Raw genomic sequence first — 15,526 nt, 5'->3', positions numbered from 1 at the left:
AGCTTGTGGCTGTGGGGCCAACGTGCCAGGCTCCCTGGGACCCGGGCCCAGAGGGCTGTCTGCAGGCACAGCTGTCGAGGGCAAAGACACTGCCAGCGAGCTGGACTCGCTTGAGGGGACTGCAGCATGCTGGGGGTCCTGGCAAGCTTCTCCCAAGTGGTGCGCTTTGCCATGACTCACGGTATTGGTAGACGCCTGTTAGATGGAAGGAAAGCCCGCAGGGCATCGCGCAGGGCGAGTGTAGAGGGCCAGACTCGATGTCTGCCCCCAAGCTGGCGGACGAGTGCAGCCTGACCTTGGCACCACTGCTGGCCCGGGCGGTCGCTGCGCACCCAGGGCGGGCAGGGCGGTAGCAGAGTGAGGTGAGAGCCTGCTGCTTTCTCTTCGGATTTTAAAGTGTTTTTAAAACAGGTGTTAGGTGTAAATGGCAAAAAAAGAAGTTCATGAAGTGCAGGGCATGTCCAGCGGAAGGCAAGCCTTAGCTACTTCGACGTGCAGTTTCCCGGCCTGCGGCAGTGCCACAAGCACCGTGAGGACCCGCGCACGCGTCACATCCCTGTTTGGGAGCATGCACGCTCCATGGCTTGTGTTCTCCACGTGACAGGTGATCTGGGGACGGTCCACGTTGGGTGGGGGAGCCGCCTCCCTGCCAGCTGCACACGTTATGGATACGTGGCAACTTATCTAACTGGTCCCCTTGGGAGGGACTTTTGTGTTCAATATATTTTGCAACAAACAATGCAGCGACAAAAATCCTTACACATATGCTTTTGGTAACTCACGCAAGTGGAATTGCTGGAGCACACAGTCTTAATTAGTCTTAATTAGTCCCCTGGTCTGTGGGCAGAGACTAATAGCTGTCCTCCAATATATGCTTTCTTTCCCTCCATTGTCAGAGAATCCCGGGGTTTCAGCTGGATACAGCTAATGTAAGGCTACACTTCCCAGCCTTTCTTGCAGGTGGCTCTGGCCATGTGACTAAGTTCTGGCCAATGGGGTGTAAGCGTGCATGCAACTCCCTTACAGAGAGAGGGTAGGCTCTGTTCTGTGCTGCTAATTGGATGTGGTTATAGTGGCTGGAGTTGTAGCAGCAATCTTGAATCACAGGTAATCTTGGGAATGGAAGGTTCTCGTGGCAGTGCAGCAAGCTGGCAGGAACCCATCCCTGACCCTGGTGCCTCCACAATGGCCCTGGACTGCCTGCCTTCAGACTGTTTGAATGTGGGAAAGAAAGAGACACTATCTTGTTTGAACAACTTTGGCGTTTTCTCTTATAGCTGAAGCTAATCTGAACCAACGCACCCTTCAAAGAGGCTGTGTCTGTGTTAGCTCCTAGGAGCACGGCCCCGCCGACGCGGGGTACTGTTCACGTTTGCATCTTCCTGAAAGGCCCTGCTCGCATCTCTTCTGCTAGGATGACTTCTGTGTGCTGTGGCTGGGTGGGAACAGACGCCATGCAAAAGAGAGGGCGGGATGTGGGGCGTTCTGGAAGCGTGTGGCCAGGTTCTAGTCTAACTCCCCACAACTGCTGCTTGTGGGCCGTGGACCTTGGGCAAGGCCACCTCCTCTCTGACCCTGAGTTTCTTCATCGGGGACATGCGGTAGCAGATATCCACTCTTTCCTCCCTTAGCAACTGCACCCTGATGTTTCATGGGTCAGTGAAGCACCCAGATAAAAGGCGGTATTTCCCAGTCTCCAGCATAGCCACTCATGTGACTAAGTTCTGGCCAGTGGGATGTTAGCAGACACAGGAGAGACTTTTTCAGCAGAGGCTGCTGAAAGGGAGCTGACTCAGCTAGGAGATGTGCTCTTCTGTCCTCCTGCCTTTCTGTTTCCTGCTTCCTGGAATGCAGGTGTGATAGCTGACTCCCCAGCAGCCTTGGATGAGGAGGTGGGAAGCTATTCAGCAATGATGGTCAAATATAAAGACAAAGCAATTGCTGTCCCTGATGATGATGGCACCGCTGTACCAGCGTGGGACTGCTCTCGACAGCTTCCTTTATATGAGAGATAAGCCGTCTTGTTTACAGCAAACTCAATCCTAACTGAATTGTAGGGATCATAATATACCCTGAAGGGGTCATTTGAGGGAGACGGGACAATATTTCCAGATACCTATTTTTGTCCTTTCCTTCCTAAACTTCACCCTTCTCCTCCCTCCCTCGACAGTGGGAGTTTCGTCCTGTCCTTGCCCAGGGCAGCCTGCAGCTGGTGGAGCTCTTCCTGCCTTTGTTCTCAAATGCCTCAGACTACAGAGCACAGAAAGGGCTGTGGAAAGAAACAAGTGGGGGTTCCCTTAGGAATGAGGTCTGTGTGGCCTTGAGCACTGGGGACCCAGGCACCCGTGAGGCCAGGCTCCAGGTAAAATGGCACTCTTGTGAGTTTGAGGAGGAAGACTCTGGGTCCAGGGTTCTCACACTGCAAAGGGTCTCCCAGCCCAGGTGTGGCGCCGACACCACGGAGCTCTGAGACCTGAAGGTCCCTGTGGCCAGGAGCGCTGGGCTGTCAGTGCTAATAGTGTGAACACACGACTGGTGGTGTGTGAGTCTGCTCAGGCTGCCAGAACAACATACCACAGACCGGGCTTACACGACAGACATTTATTTTCTCACAGTTTTGGAGGCTAAAAGTCTAAGATCAAGCTGTCAGCAGGGCTGGTTTCTTCCGAGGCCTCTCTCCTCGGCTTGCAGATGGCCGTCGCCTTCCTGTGTCCTCACGTGGTCTTTCTTCTGTGCGTGCACATCCCTGGGGTCTCTCTGTGTCCAAATCTCCTCTCCTTGTAGGGACACCAGTGAGATTGGATTAGGGCCACCCTAATGGCCTCACTTTAACTAAATCACTTTTCTTAAAGGCGCCATCTCCAAATACAGTCACATTCTGCGGTACTGGGTTAGTGCTTCAACAGAAGAATTTGGGGGGACGCAATTCAGCCCATAACAAATCACTCCCCTGATCCTGACACTGTGCAAGCAGGTCCTCGACTAGATCCACAGACCAGGCAGACAACCCCAAGGAGGAGGTTAGATCTTCCACCCACTTAGCAGAACAGGCCAAGTGGGAAACTGAGCAGCATTCTAGAAGCTCTCTCATGGGTTTGTGGACTGGGAGTCAAGCTCTTGTGTAATGGGGCTCTCTTGGGGGTCGCCCACGCATTCTGCTTCTCCTCCTGCACACGCAGACGGGCTGATTGCCTTCCCTGCCCCTTAGGAAGAGAGGTAAAGCCCTGTGACCTCCTTTGGCTAATGACATGTGCGTAGAAGTGGCACGTGTCACTTGCAGGTCAAAGCGTTTAGCTGCCAGGACACTGCTCTGTGCTGCCACTATAATGGCGGAGGCACGTGTCAAGACAGAGCCTCTGTCAGCCTTGTCCCGAGGGGCCCCCACGAGAAGAGTTCCTCTGCTAAGCTGCACTGAACACGTAGCCAGAACAAGAAAGAAACCTTGTCCTTGCAGCCTCTAAGCTTTGGGGTTGTTTATACTGCAGCACATCCTAGCACATCCTGACCGATACAGGGTTAAGTGAGACAGACCTCTTAGTACATAGGAGATGCTCAGTTAATTTGGTTTCCAACAACCAGGGAAGGCAAGATCTGGACTGGGGGCAACTGACAGCTCTGGGGCCCACAGGGTCATCCCCTCATCTTCTGTGTCCATGGACCTCGTTTGTGGACTTTGTGGATCTTTCTGTCAGCTTCACACAGAAGTTGCCCCCTCCTCTTCATAGCTTCCCTTCCTTAGAGACACCGGGGCCAGGCTCCCAACCCAGTGCCTCTCCCTTCAGGTTCCAGCAACCTCACCTCCGCTCTGGGGAGGAGGCCTGTGTGATCCCAGAGGGGCTGATGTCTGGGGTGGCAAAGGCTCCAGCCACTCACACCACTCTCTTCACTGGGGCTTAGTCTCAGACCCCTCACCCCTCCTGAAACCCAATTCTGAGACAGGAAGCCCGTGACGTGGGCTGGCTCTCCTGGGGGATCATGACAGTTGTCTGTCACCCAGGGGGCTGTGACCATGGCGGTTCCTAATACTGTCTACATTCAGGCAGCCTTCTAAACACTCCATGTGGGTTGCACAGTCTCACACATTAAGGCCCCCACTTTACAGATGAGGAAGTTGAGGGACAGAGAGGTCGCATGGCCAAACAGGAGAGAGGGCGGGCTTTGACCCCAGGCCTCCAACCACTGACTCCAGTGCCAAGACTTGTGGAAACATCTCCCGCATAGGAAGAGCTCCACGCCTTGTCTCGGGGGCCACTGGACCAAGGTGGGGAGGCTGCAGCCCCTCCATAGCTGCTCTGGCGGTACAGAGAGAACTCCCAAAGGATTGCCCGGGAGGGGCCACAGAGCCCAGGGGCACTGCCGGCACAGCTGGGGCCGGAATGCACACTGTGGGAGCATGGAGCAGACAGCTGGCTTCCCAGTCGCAGCTCTGCCTTTTTCACATGCGTGACACGGGCAGGGCCTCTGGCTCTCTGTGCCGTGGTTTCCCCACTTGTCATGTGGCACTGATCATGCCTCCTTGTCCTCTATGGAGCCCTCCACCTCGCATCCTGTGCAGGGCCTGGCACCGAGCAGCTTCTCCTTCTAGGGGGCTGTCCACCCTTCATTTCTAAGCAGGACCTTTCTCGGGGGTGCAGGAGCCTCTTGCAGGGAGCAGCCTCGTAGCTGGCTCCGTGGATCAGGAGGCGCCTGCTGGCCACTCGAGCGTGGCTGGTGTTTATTTCTCATATCGTTTGGAGACAGTGACTCAGCTGACTGCATCTGGCAAATCAAGACCCCGCCACCCGCTGTGAAGACTTTAAAGCCAGCTCTGGTCCAGATCTCATCAGGTGCTCCGGGAGGCTCCGGGAGGCCCCGGGACGCAAAATCAGTTCCGCTTGCCAGGGGCTGAATGGCGTTCTGGTGAAGGGGTCTGATTCAAGGCAGAAACTTTGAGAGCCACTGAGAGGAGACAGCCCTCCCCGTGGGCCTGGCTGCTGGGCAGGAGCTGGGCCCGGGGCTGGCTGGGCACACACCCTCACACTGGGGCGAGACGTGGGCCTGCCGCAGGGTACTCCCAGAGCGGCGTGGGTGCCCACACTCGCGTGTGGTCCTCAAAGCCGTAGTCAGGGAGCCCTCTGGTGTTTCACTGCTTTCACAAACAGAGGTGGATCGTGGGCGTGCACAGTACTTAAAAAAATTTTGAAAGTTAGTTGTCAAAATTTAAATATTAGATTCTACATACACTTCCAGATTTTCAGCTTCTCAAAAAAAAAAAAAAGAAAGAAATGCACAAGAGGCAACAATCCCAGACTGGGCATTTCCCCGAGTGCCAACAGGCGCCCCGCCAACCGCACCAGCGATTTGGGACTCCTGCCTGGCCCCTCCTTCGGAGTCTGAAACATCCGGGGAATTCTAAAGCTGTGGCATGGCAGCGACACCTCCAGGCTGCATCTTGTGCCTCCTCCTCGTGGCATGCTGCAGAGCTTCCCTGAGCGCCAGCCATAGGCCAGCTCTGCGTGGGGCCGTCTGGACACAGAAGGCGGACGAGGAAACAGTGCAGCCTCGTGTTGTGGTGGTCTTTTGTGCCAGCTCAGTCTGTCGATGGGACCTGCACCCTTGCCCTTTCAAGAACTGGGCCTCCCTCAGCTCACAGGCGGGCACGTGCTCAGGCCTCGCCCGTGAGAGGCTGTGGAGATTGGCTCAGAGATGCACGTGACCCTTGGGCCAAGCCAATCAGAATCACTGAGCAGTTTCTGGACCTTGAGAACAGGACATCTCTTTCTGCAGGATCGGCTGAGCTGGTGGAATGTGTTCTTAGAGCTGCTGTCACCCTCTTGCTAGAGCCTCTCTGAGGATGCAGCCATCCCAGGGCACAGCAGAGGCTATACAGCAAGCACAGCACAGGAGCAAATCGTTGCCCCAGCGCCTAGATCCATCTGTGCCTGAGCGTGGCACAGGTGGGGTTTCCAGGCACAGGAGCCAACACAGCTCGGTTTTTTTGCCCAAGTCCGTCTGCATCCATCAGGCTCCTGTGCCTTGTAACCAGAGGAGCCCTGGCTGATGTGAGTGAGGTGGGGCTATGCCAGGGAGATGCTGGGGCTGTGGGCATGGAGAAGGAGGCCCAGCTCTGCTACGGGCAGGGGCCTTCCGAGATGGAGATGCTGGAAGAGCTTGAAGGGTGAACTAGTGTGGGTGAGATGAGAGGGGAGCAGAGCGGGAGGACATCCTGCACAGGGGACCCAGGAGCGAAGACTGGGAGGTCAGTGTGGGTTAAAATAAGATAAGACTCCAGAATCTTGGTTCAAAGAAGGAATCTAACAACATCTTAGCTTTGATTAATTCTTTCCTTAATGCAAGTGGCTATGATCCTCTTAAGATTTGACCCAGAAATTCCAGGACATGCCAGATACCAAATTAAATACTATCCTCAGGGCGAGGAATGATCACACGAGACCCCCAGGCGGGCCTTGCAGCCTTGAGGGGCTGAAGGTCACACTGCACAGGACGCAGCAGCCAGGCCCGGAGGGCAGGCATCTCACAAGACTCCTTTGTACAAAGAGTCCTTCTGGGGACACTTACCCGACAGAACTTAGAGCAGGACTGGACATTTTCACATCAGTGTCCACGCTGAAGAGGAGGACAGACATCCTTTTTTTTGTTGAACATTCTCAATCCACCACTTATTGGAACCAGCTTTATGGTTCTGAAGAGCATCTGTGTTTTTGCAGCTGTAGTGGAAGAGGGAACATTTTTTCTTTCTTATCTTGCTGAGATTTCTTTTACCAGCAGTAAGAAAGGCTTAGAGTTTTCAAGGCTAACTGCTGAAATTTCATTATTTGGCACCAAGAGGAGGGAAAAAAAAGCAGGCTCAACAATCCTGGAATGTAGACCATGAAAAGGCAAAGAGCAGAACAGGATTGGAAGGCAGGGAGCTGGGGCGCCTGTCATTTGCATCTGCAGTGAGACCCAGGCGCTCTGAGCTGGCTTGGGGAGCCATGGGTGGGGGAGGCTGCCCTACTGTGGGTGGACACAACCTGGACCCAAGTGGCTTAAATAAAGAGGGGATTATTTTCCCCCGACGAAGTGAGGTCAGGAGGCAGCAGTTCAGGGCTAGCGCAGGGCTCCGTGATGTCATCAGAGCCCTGCCTCCCTCTGCCTTTCTGCTCTGCCATCTTGTCTTGGCTTCCATCCTCATGGGACCTCATGGTCACAAGATGGCGGCTGCAGCCCCAGCGGTCCTGTCCTACCTATTCCAGGTCGGAAGAAGGAGGAAGGGGTGAAGGGTGAAAACACCAGTGCCGTCTGTTGTCACCCTGCTGTGTGAGCCTTCCCATGAGCTGCATTTAAGAACTTGCACTTTCACCTTGTTGGCCCCAAATCGCCGATACGGCCACCACGCTGCCAGGTAGGGATTTTCCTTTTTGTTTTTGAGCTAGGCACGTGCTGCCCTTGACAAATCAGAAAGAAAGAAAGAAATTGGATATTAGGTAGGCAGCCGGCAGTCTGCGCTACACATACTCAGAAATATGAAGAATCAGCTAATGAAATGGTGGTGGCATACAGCACCGGCTTGTCACAGGTTTACGTTTTCCCACAGTCACTCAAAGAGGTATTTTAAAAACAACTTTATGAATTAAATATAAGAGACACAGTGAAAACTCCCTGTAACCCCCCCTCCTAATGCCCTCCCCACCCTGGGGGGTAACTGCTGTCACGCTCCTTGCATTTTGTGTTTGCCCATGTGGCATGTGTGTATGTGTCTGTCAGAACATGCGGCCTCGTCTCATGGGCCTTAAATTAATCAGGCGGCTTCACGCCGACCCTTCCCCTCCACATCCTGCCTCTTCCGTCCAGTTTGCTTGGCGGACTCGCCTCTGTTGATACTTCTAGCTGCTGAACGGTGTCCCGTGACGGAAGCGCAGCATCGTCTACTCGTCAGCTCTGTCATTCCAGCTGCTTCCAAACTGAAAGCCGACGGTGTGGAAGCGCGTCCTGCTGTCTGACTGTCTGGGTTGCGTGTGCGAGTGGAGGAGCTCCCTGGGCTGCGTCCAGAGGGACGGACGGCCAGCTGTGGGTGGTGCATCTTCAGTGTCGCTCGCGGCCGCTGGCTTTCCTCCAGTGACCACAGCAATCCTGGAGCAGGGACGCGGCCAGACCAGGCGTTCTCACGCTGCAGCTGCGCCCCTCGGGGCCTCTGAGACCCTTGAGGGGTTCGTGAGGTCACAGCTATTTCATTATAATATAAGACGTGGTCAGTCTTCCTCGCTGGCATTCTCTCATAAGTGCACGGTGGAATTTTCCAGACCCGACGTGTGATGTCATCACAGCTCTGACAGCCAACGGAATGTGTGCTTTAATTTTAATTAAAATTAAATTTTGAGTATTTAACTTCAACTATGGTAAATGTTGATAGACAAAATTCCCATCCACAAAAGCTCTTCGGGGCCCTCAATACCTTTTCAGAGTGTAAAGGGATCCTGAGACCAAAAGTTTCAGGGCCGGGGGGGACAGAGCCTCCGTTTAGGCCCACAGGGGGAGGGGAGTGCGGGAGGGACCATGTGCCCCCAGTTGCACCAGCCCTGTGGCAGCTGTGCGGCCCTGCCCTTCCCTCGCTCCCCTCCCCTCCAGGCTTCCTTCATGGGATGCTGATGACAAAGTGATTTCCAAACGCGGCAGAGGGGGCACACCCTGGTTGTGCTGATGCCCTGCCACGAGGACCCTTAGAGGACAGCTCGCACTCTGGGGACCGTCTTGCTGGGATGCACTTCTCAAAATCTCTGTAATCTCAGAGATGCCCCAGGTGGTCGCTGGAGGCTGAGAATGGTGTGTCATGGGTCCATCGTCTCTGATTTCATCCCTGCTTGGGGAAACTGAGCTCCTCTGATGGAGGGAGGCTGCCAGCTCTGAGCAAGGAATCCTCTTCGCGGCTGGGAAGGTGAGCGCAGTGCAGTGGGAGGTGAGACGGAGGAGCCGTGGAGCAAGTGAGGCCCTGATTCTCAGAGTGACCTCGGCGGAGTCATTTTACCCTCTGGGCTCAGTTTCAGACCTACGCAAAAGGTACAAAGATAGTACAAGGAGCTTTTATTCCCCGGACCATCAGAGAGTAATGGTGACACGATGCCCGTCACTGTTGAAGGCTTTTTTCGAATTTCCGTCACCTGGGCCATTCCCCTGCACGGCCACAACGCAAACGCCCCAGATCAGGAGAGCCACACTAACGGGACGGATGCCACATCTGATCCTCAGGCCCGGTTCATGTCTATGCCAAGTGTCCCAATAACGTCCTTTATGACAGAAGGATCTGGTTCAGGACCACACGCTGCCCTGAGTTTTCCTGGCTCTTGAGTCTCCTTTAATCTGGAACATTCTTCAATCTTTTCTTGATTTAGATGCCTTTGAACACTGCATGCCAGTTATTTTATAGAATAATTGCTTCCTAAAGATTTTTTGTTGTTGTTAATGCCATCAAGTCAACTCAGACTCCTAGTGACCTTGTGTACAGCACAGCGGACCCCTGCCCGGTCCTTCTGTGCCATCCTCTCATCTTCCAGTACTGTATCAGACAATGCTGCGCTGCTGTTCACAGGGTTTTTTTGGAAGGGGGTGGCCAGGTCCTTCTAGTCTGTGTAGCCTGGAAGCTCCCCCGAAACCTGTCCACCATGGGTGACCCTGCTGGTATTTGAAATCCCGGAGGCACAGCTTTCAGCAACACGCAGCCGGGACAGATGGGTGGTGTGCTTCCCTGATCTGGACGCGAACCTGGGCGGGGTGGTGAGAGCGCCGAACGTTAACCACTCGACCACCATCCTAAGGACTAGATTCGGTTATGTGTCTGGGGAAGGATATCACCAGTGATGCGGCCGCTCCTCCTCGTCGCATCCGCCGGGGCCCCGCCGTCGTCACGTCTCACTGTGGACGTCTACCCTGGTCACTGGAACACGGAGGGAGGTGTCGGCCCGGCTGGTTCCGGAGCGTTCCTTCCCCCCCCCCCCCCACCCCGTCGGTGCCGCACCTCTGCGGGAGGTCCTGAGAGCCCTGTGCACACCCTGTTCTCCAGCCACCTCTCACCAGCTACTTTTAGTAGCTTTTGATTCTTGCCGGAAACTATTGTGCCCAGCAAGCTGGTTGCGAAATAGCGACCTTCCAGCTGTATCGTTCAATCCTTCCACATTTACAGGTGGCTTCCACTGTGAGGAAGAGCCCTCTTTTCTCCTCATTCATTCGTTATCTATTTATAGTTTTTATATTTATTTTTATTTCCATTCAGAGGAAAACAGAGACTCTTTTGAGAGTGAAAGGGGCACAATTAATAATAATGCTGAGATGATAGGTATAAACCAGGACTGTCCTGGGAAAACCAGGAGGCGTGCTCGCCAATGACACCCCCCAACTCCAGGTGCCTTCCCGCTACGCAGGGCGCTGCTGCCGCCGCTCCAAAGGGAGCCTTGACCACCCAGTTCCCGAAGCCAGGCCTCGGAGGTCCTCCTGCCTCCCTCTCTCCCTACCCCCCACATCCATTCTATGCCCACGGGCTGCACATTTTACCTCCAAAATACAGCTTCAATCGACGTGTCCCCCTCCGCTGCCACACCCTGGTCCACGCTGCCATCCCTCAGCTCTAGACCAAGGCTGTTACTTCCATCCTGTCCCCGCTGCCCCGTCCCCATTTGCAGACTGAAGCGCGAGAGAGAAGCGCAGCTCCGGAGTCTGCCGCTCCCGCGCCCCTCACAGCGGCTCCCAGGGCCTGCCCTCCGCACCTGCCCTCCGCACCTGCCCACCCTGGAGCCGCGCCCCTGTCTAGCTCCCCCACCCAGGCTGCGGGCCCCCTAACTCCGGGCTTTCCAACACCAGCCTGCCAGCCATGGAGGGCAGCAGGTGGTTCGGAGGGGTGAATTCTTATAGCTACAAAACCACTTTTCACAACGCTCACATTCGCTTGCAATGATGTTGGGACACTGTTTTGGCTCCCCGCTGTGAACTCTGTGGGCGGCGCCCCGGGCCCGCGCGCTCCCGCCTGCCGCTAGAGGGCGCCCCGCAGCAGGGCCCGCGGGCCCGGGCCCGGCTTCCCGACCGGCCGGCCGCGCCGTCTCAGGCGGCAGCCCGGTGCACCGGGGCGAGCGCTGCCTGTAGCAGCCGGCTCCAGACGCACTTACGTATTTGAAAAGGCTTTGTCTGGGAATTTAGTGCACGTCCAACACTGAATATCTTCTTTAAACGCTTTGTAGTCTATGCTTGTCCTGCTTCATAACATAAAGAAGGGGCCGGCCTCGCGGCGTAGTGTTTAAGTTCACCGGCGCTGCTTAGGCGTCCGGGGTTCGTGAGTTCGGATCCTAGGCGGGCGTCCCACATGCGAAATGGAGGAAGATTGGCATAGATGTTAGCCAAGCCTCCTCACCAAACAACAACAACAACAACAAATATATATATATATATGGAGAGAGAGAGAGAGAGAGAGAGAGTGTCATCCTTTTTTCACGGCCCCTCAGAGAGGTTGCCCCCCCTCCCCCGTAACTCTGCGCCCAAGTGAGCCGTGTTGTGTGAAAGGTGGGACGTCAGCCCAGGGACCCCAGCTCTGCTCACCTGGCAGCCAACAATGACGAGGTCAGCAGCCAACAGTTCTCATAGGTTGCCTCATCCTAGAACAGCTGTGGTCTCAAAGGAGATTCCCAGAAATCCAAAAGGGTTCCAGTCAGGGGCTCTGTGCACGCGCTCCTCCTGCTGCGAGTGCTGCTGCCCCCCTCTGAGGTGGATTCCCAATTCTCATCCAGCCCCTCTCAGCGCTAGCCCTCCTTGACCCCACAAAGAAGACGGGCGCCAGCCACGTCATCCAGGGGTTTGGGGAGCAGACGTGCGCGCAGCTCGTGCCCGGCGAGGCTCTGCGCTAAGTGCGTCCAGGGGCCCGTTTAATCCTCCCGTGGCTGAAAAGGGCAGGCGCTGCTCTTCTTCCTCTTTTACAGACTATAAAACTGAGGCTCAGAGAGGCTCAGGGACTGGGTCAAGCGCGTCCTGCGGTAAGTGGCGCAGCTGGGACCCAAACCCAGGCAGGGCGGCTCCAAGCCTGCCCTCTCCCCATCGCTGCGCCGCTGCTTCCGGCCCTGCCCCGGGTAGTGCCGGACTTATCTGTGACGTTGCTGGTCGCGGTGACCTGTCAGGGCACCCAGCACCAGGCAGGGCCTTGGTAGGAGCTTGATATTTATTGGTTGAATGAATGAATGAATAAATGAATGGAAACAATTTTTGTTCCTTTAGGTGATCAAAATATCCACCTCATCCTAAGTTCCCCTTTCATGGAATGAAGAAATATGAGGCTGGAGGTAGTCCTATCCCTTGATCCGGCCCATAGCCCGGGGCACTGAGAGATGATGGACGCTCAGAGGGCAGAGGTGAGTCACCCTGGGCCTGCCAGCAGACAGAGAGACCAATCTTGCCAGAGGAAGCCAGGGAAGGCTTCCCTGAGGAAGTGACTTGGGACAGGTTTTGCAGGATGAGTAGGAGTTTACTGAAGCACAGAAATCCAGCCTGATAGGACCTGGGGTTGGAAGCAATCCCTGTGGTGCAGGTTCAGTCTCGGCTTCAAATGACCTCCCTTCTTCAGATTGGGAGGGCCAGGGCAGGAAAAGAGGAACACAGGAAAACAGTGGGGACATTTATAGATGTCTGTGTACCAGTGAAACAGTCAAACGTTTCCCATTACCCCTTTTGCCAAATCATTTCATGCTTTTCAAAGAAAAGCAAGTCAAGCCTTGTTCTCTTTGACTTCTCTCACTTGAAATGGATGCTTCTGGCCCCCAGCTCTTCTCCTCCTCCGTGCCTGGAACCCTTTTGGATTTCTGGGAATCTCCTTTGAGACCACAGCTGTTCTAGGATGAGGCAACCTATGAGAACTGTTGGCTGCTGACCTCGTCATTGTTGGCTGCCAGGTGAGCAGACATGGGCAGGGACCCAGGGGGCGGGGCTGGGCCCAGGGAGGAGCTGGCAGAGCTGGGCAGGGCAGGGCCGGAGAGCGGGCTCCAACTCTGGATGCAGAGGTGGCCCGTGGCCCCGGCTGGCCAGCGAGAGCACCAGGGTCCCGTGGATGCGGCGATGACTCAGGAGTGGACACGTGATATTGGCCGGTCCAGTGGGAGGAAATTGCAAGCCGTTGTCTGGAATGGTAGGAAAAAGAAGAGTGCTGAGGTCATAAGTGAGAAGCTGAGGCCTGGCGATGGCTGCAGGCTGTCTCTGCCCCCACGGGGAGGGCCGACCCAGGGGTGCAGCCGGCACAACAAGCCAGAACCACGAGACAGATGTAGATTCTAGAAGGACTTCCTTCAACACCCACATCCACCTGGGCCCAGAGTCTCTGACTTCCAATGGCTTGGACTTCTCTCCTGTGCTGTAAAGCCAGTCTGGGTTGGGTCTCTGACCCTGGCTCCTGAGAGGATGCAGGGAAGAGGAGAGCTGACTCAGCTCAGGAACCAGAGTGAGGTCTGCAGACCCTGCGACAGCTGTGTCCAGAGGGAGCAGAGGGCTCTGTGCAGGTGCGGGAGCATTGCTGTATTTGCCCAGCTGCCAGGTAAAGGAGGGGCAGCCCTGAGTAGTTCCAGAGACCAAGGGTGGACCGAACGCGCACGCACATTCATGAGAGCCATGCAACGATTTGCTTGGGTGGCTGCGTGAACCTATGGGCACAGGTCCACAGATACCCTGCAGAAACGCACACACACAAATACATCTCAAACAGTTTAAAAATGTGCAGCCAAAAAAAAAAAGTACACACCCTCTGACCTAGGAATTCCACTTCTCGGAAAATGCCCTAAGGACAGAATAAAGGACGTGTGCCAAGACCTAGCTTCATGGAATTTCCCTGCAGTGCAGCTTGTAATAACTAAAAGTTGGCAACAATCTGGATCCCAATAGGGAGTGGTTAAATCCGCCGCAGCAGGAGAGCACAGCAGCATGCTTGTCAGGCCCCAAAGAGAACCGCAGAGCTGTTTGCTTACATGGGACGATGAGTGCCATTTGCTGTTGAGTGAAAAAAAGCAGCTTGAAAATAGTCTGAGTCCTATGAACCCATTTGGGTAAAAAAGAAGTCAGAATGAGCATGGAAAAGAGTCGGTGTAGCTGAGGTTGTTCCTTCGTTGCTGGGATTGTAGCATTCTTCCTATTCCTGTAGGAATCGAGTGTTGATCTGTGGGTGGGAAAAAACAAACTTGATTTTGAAAAGGAATATGAATTCTATACATGCATATGTTCCATGTGTGAAAATGAGGTACGTATAAAGATTGAGATTGCAGCGTTACTCATAAGAGCATAAGGTCGGACACAACCTGCCTGTCCAGCAGTAGGGGATTGATGAGAGAGCTCAAGGCGCAGTTGTTCAACGGGATGACGATGGTGCCATTACAAAGCTGAGGAACCTCCAGATAAGCTCCGATCAGGAAGAGTCTTCAAGATACAGTAAGTGGGAAAAAGCAGAACAGTGTTGAGAGTATGCGCTCATCGTTATAGAAACAGTATTATGCATATAGAAACATAAAATATCTCTAGAAGGAGCCACAGGAAGCATAACAGCTTGCGCCTGCGGAGGGGAGCTGGTGGTCCAGGATCAGGGTTGGGGAAAGGGACGCCCATGTTGGCTGCAAACCCATCTACACCTTGAATGAAAACATTATTTGCATGCATGTATTCCCTAAATGAAAGCATAAATTAAAAAATAAAGAAAAAGAAAGCACAGCCACGCTTAGGTCAGCACACAGCAGAATGTCCAACATGCTGGCAGAAGCACCTGCTCGTCCCAACATAGAAACACCACCAGCAGGCGCACACGTGTGCTGGCATTTACAGGGGCTCAGCTCTGGCCCTCCCCGAGGCCTGCAGGTGGCCGAGGGGCTGGGGCGGTGGTGCAGGGCGCTGGGGCAGCCCGGAGTAGTGGCAGCTCCGTGCTCTCCTCTTTAATTCCCTCTGGCTGAAATGCCAATTTTCTGCTAGGCTAGCCTGGCTGCTGCGGACTCACTTCTGTTAACAAACTGCACTGGAGAGCAGAGCAATTAGGCAATTAAACGGTTTTAAATTGAATTTAGAGCCTTGATATTTCTCTGGGAGGGCGGCCTCTTGGCCTCACCTCTGCCCTGAGCGGGGCATGGGAGGGCTGAGGGGTTAAAGGGCCGGGGCTGGTGACGGGGCCAGGGCGGGGGCTGCTCAGGGTAGGCTCTGGAGGTGGGCCCGTGGACAGGCAGCCCCTCCTGGCGGCCCAGCCATGCAGAGACTGTGGGTTCTGCGGTTGTTCACCCTTCCTGAGCACCCTTACTGAGCACCCATATTGTGCAGGCACTGTTCGAGGCCCTGAGATCCAGGTGAACGCAGGAGACAGGTCCTTGCCCTCCAGAGCTCATATTCTACTAGGGGAGGCAGGTAATAAATAAAGCAACAAATAAGCAAGATGACTCTAGAATGAAATGGGAAGATGGGAGAGCGGACAGATGGGGAGCTGTGTTAGCTAGAGCAGTCAGTGAAGGCTTCTCCAAGGAGGTCACACTCCTGCTAAGAAACTGAGGATGGGAAGATG

The sequence above is a fragment of the Equus caballus genome, chromosome 16 (assembly GCF_041296265.1).
Source record: "Equus caballus isolate H_3958 breed thoroughbred chromosome 16, TB-T2T, whole genome shotgun sequence".
Lineage (NCBI taxonomy): Eukaryota > Metazoa > Chordata > Mammalia > Perissodactyla > Equidae > Equus > Equus caballus.
The sequence above is the reverse complement of the archived record's forward strand: the minus strand, read 5'-3'. Positions refer to the sequence as shown.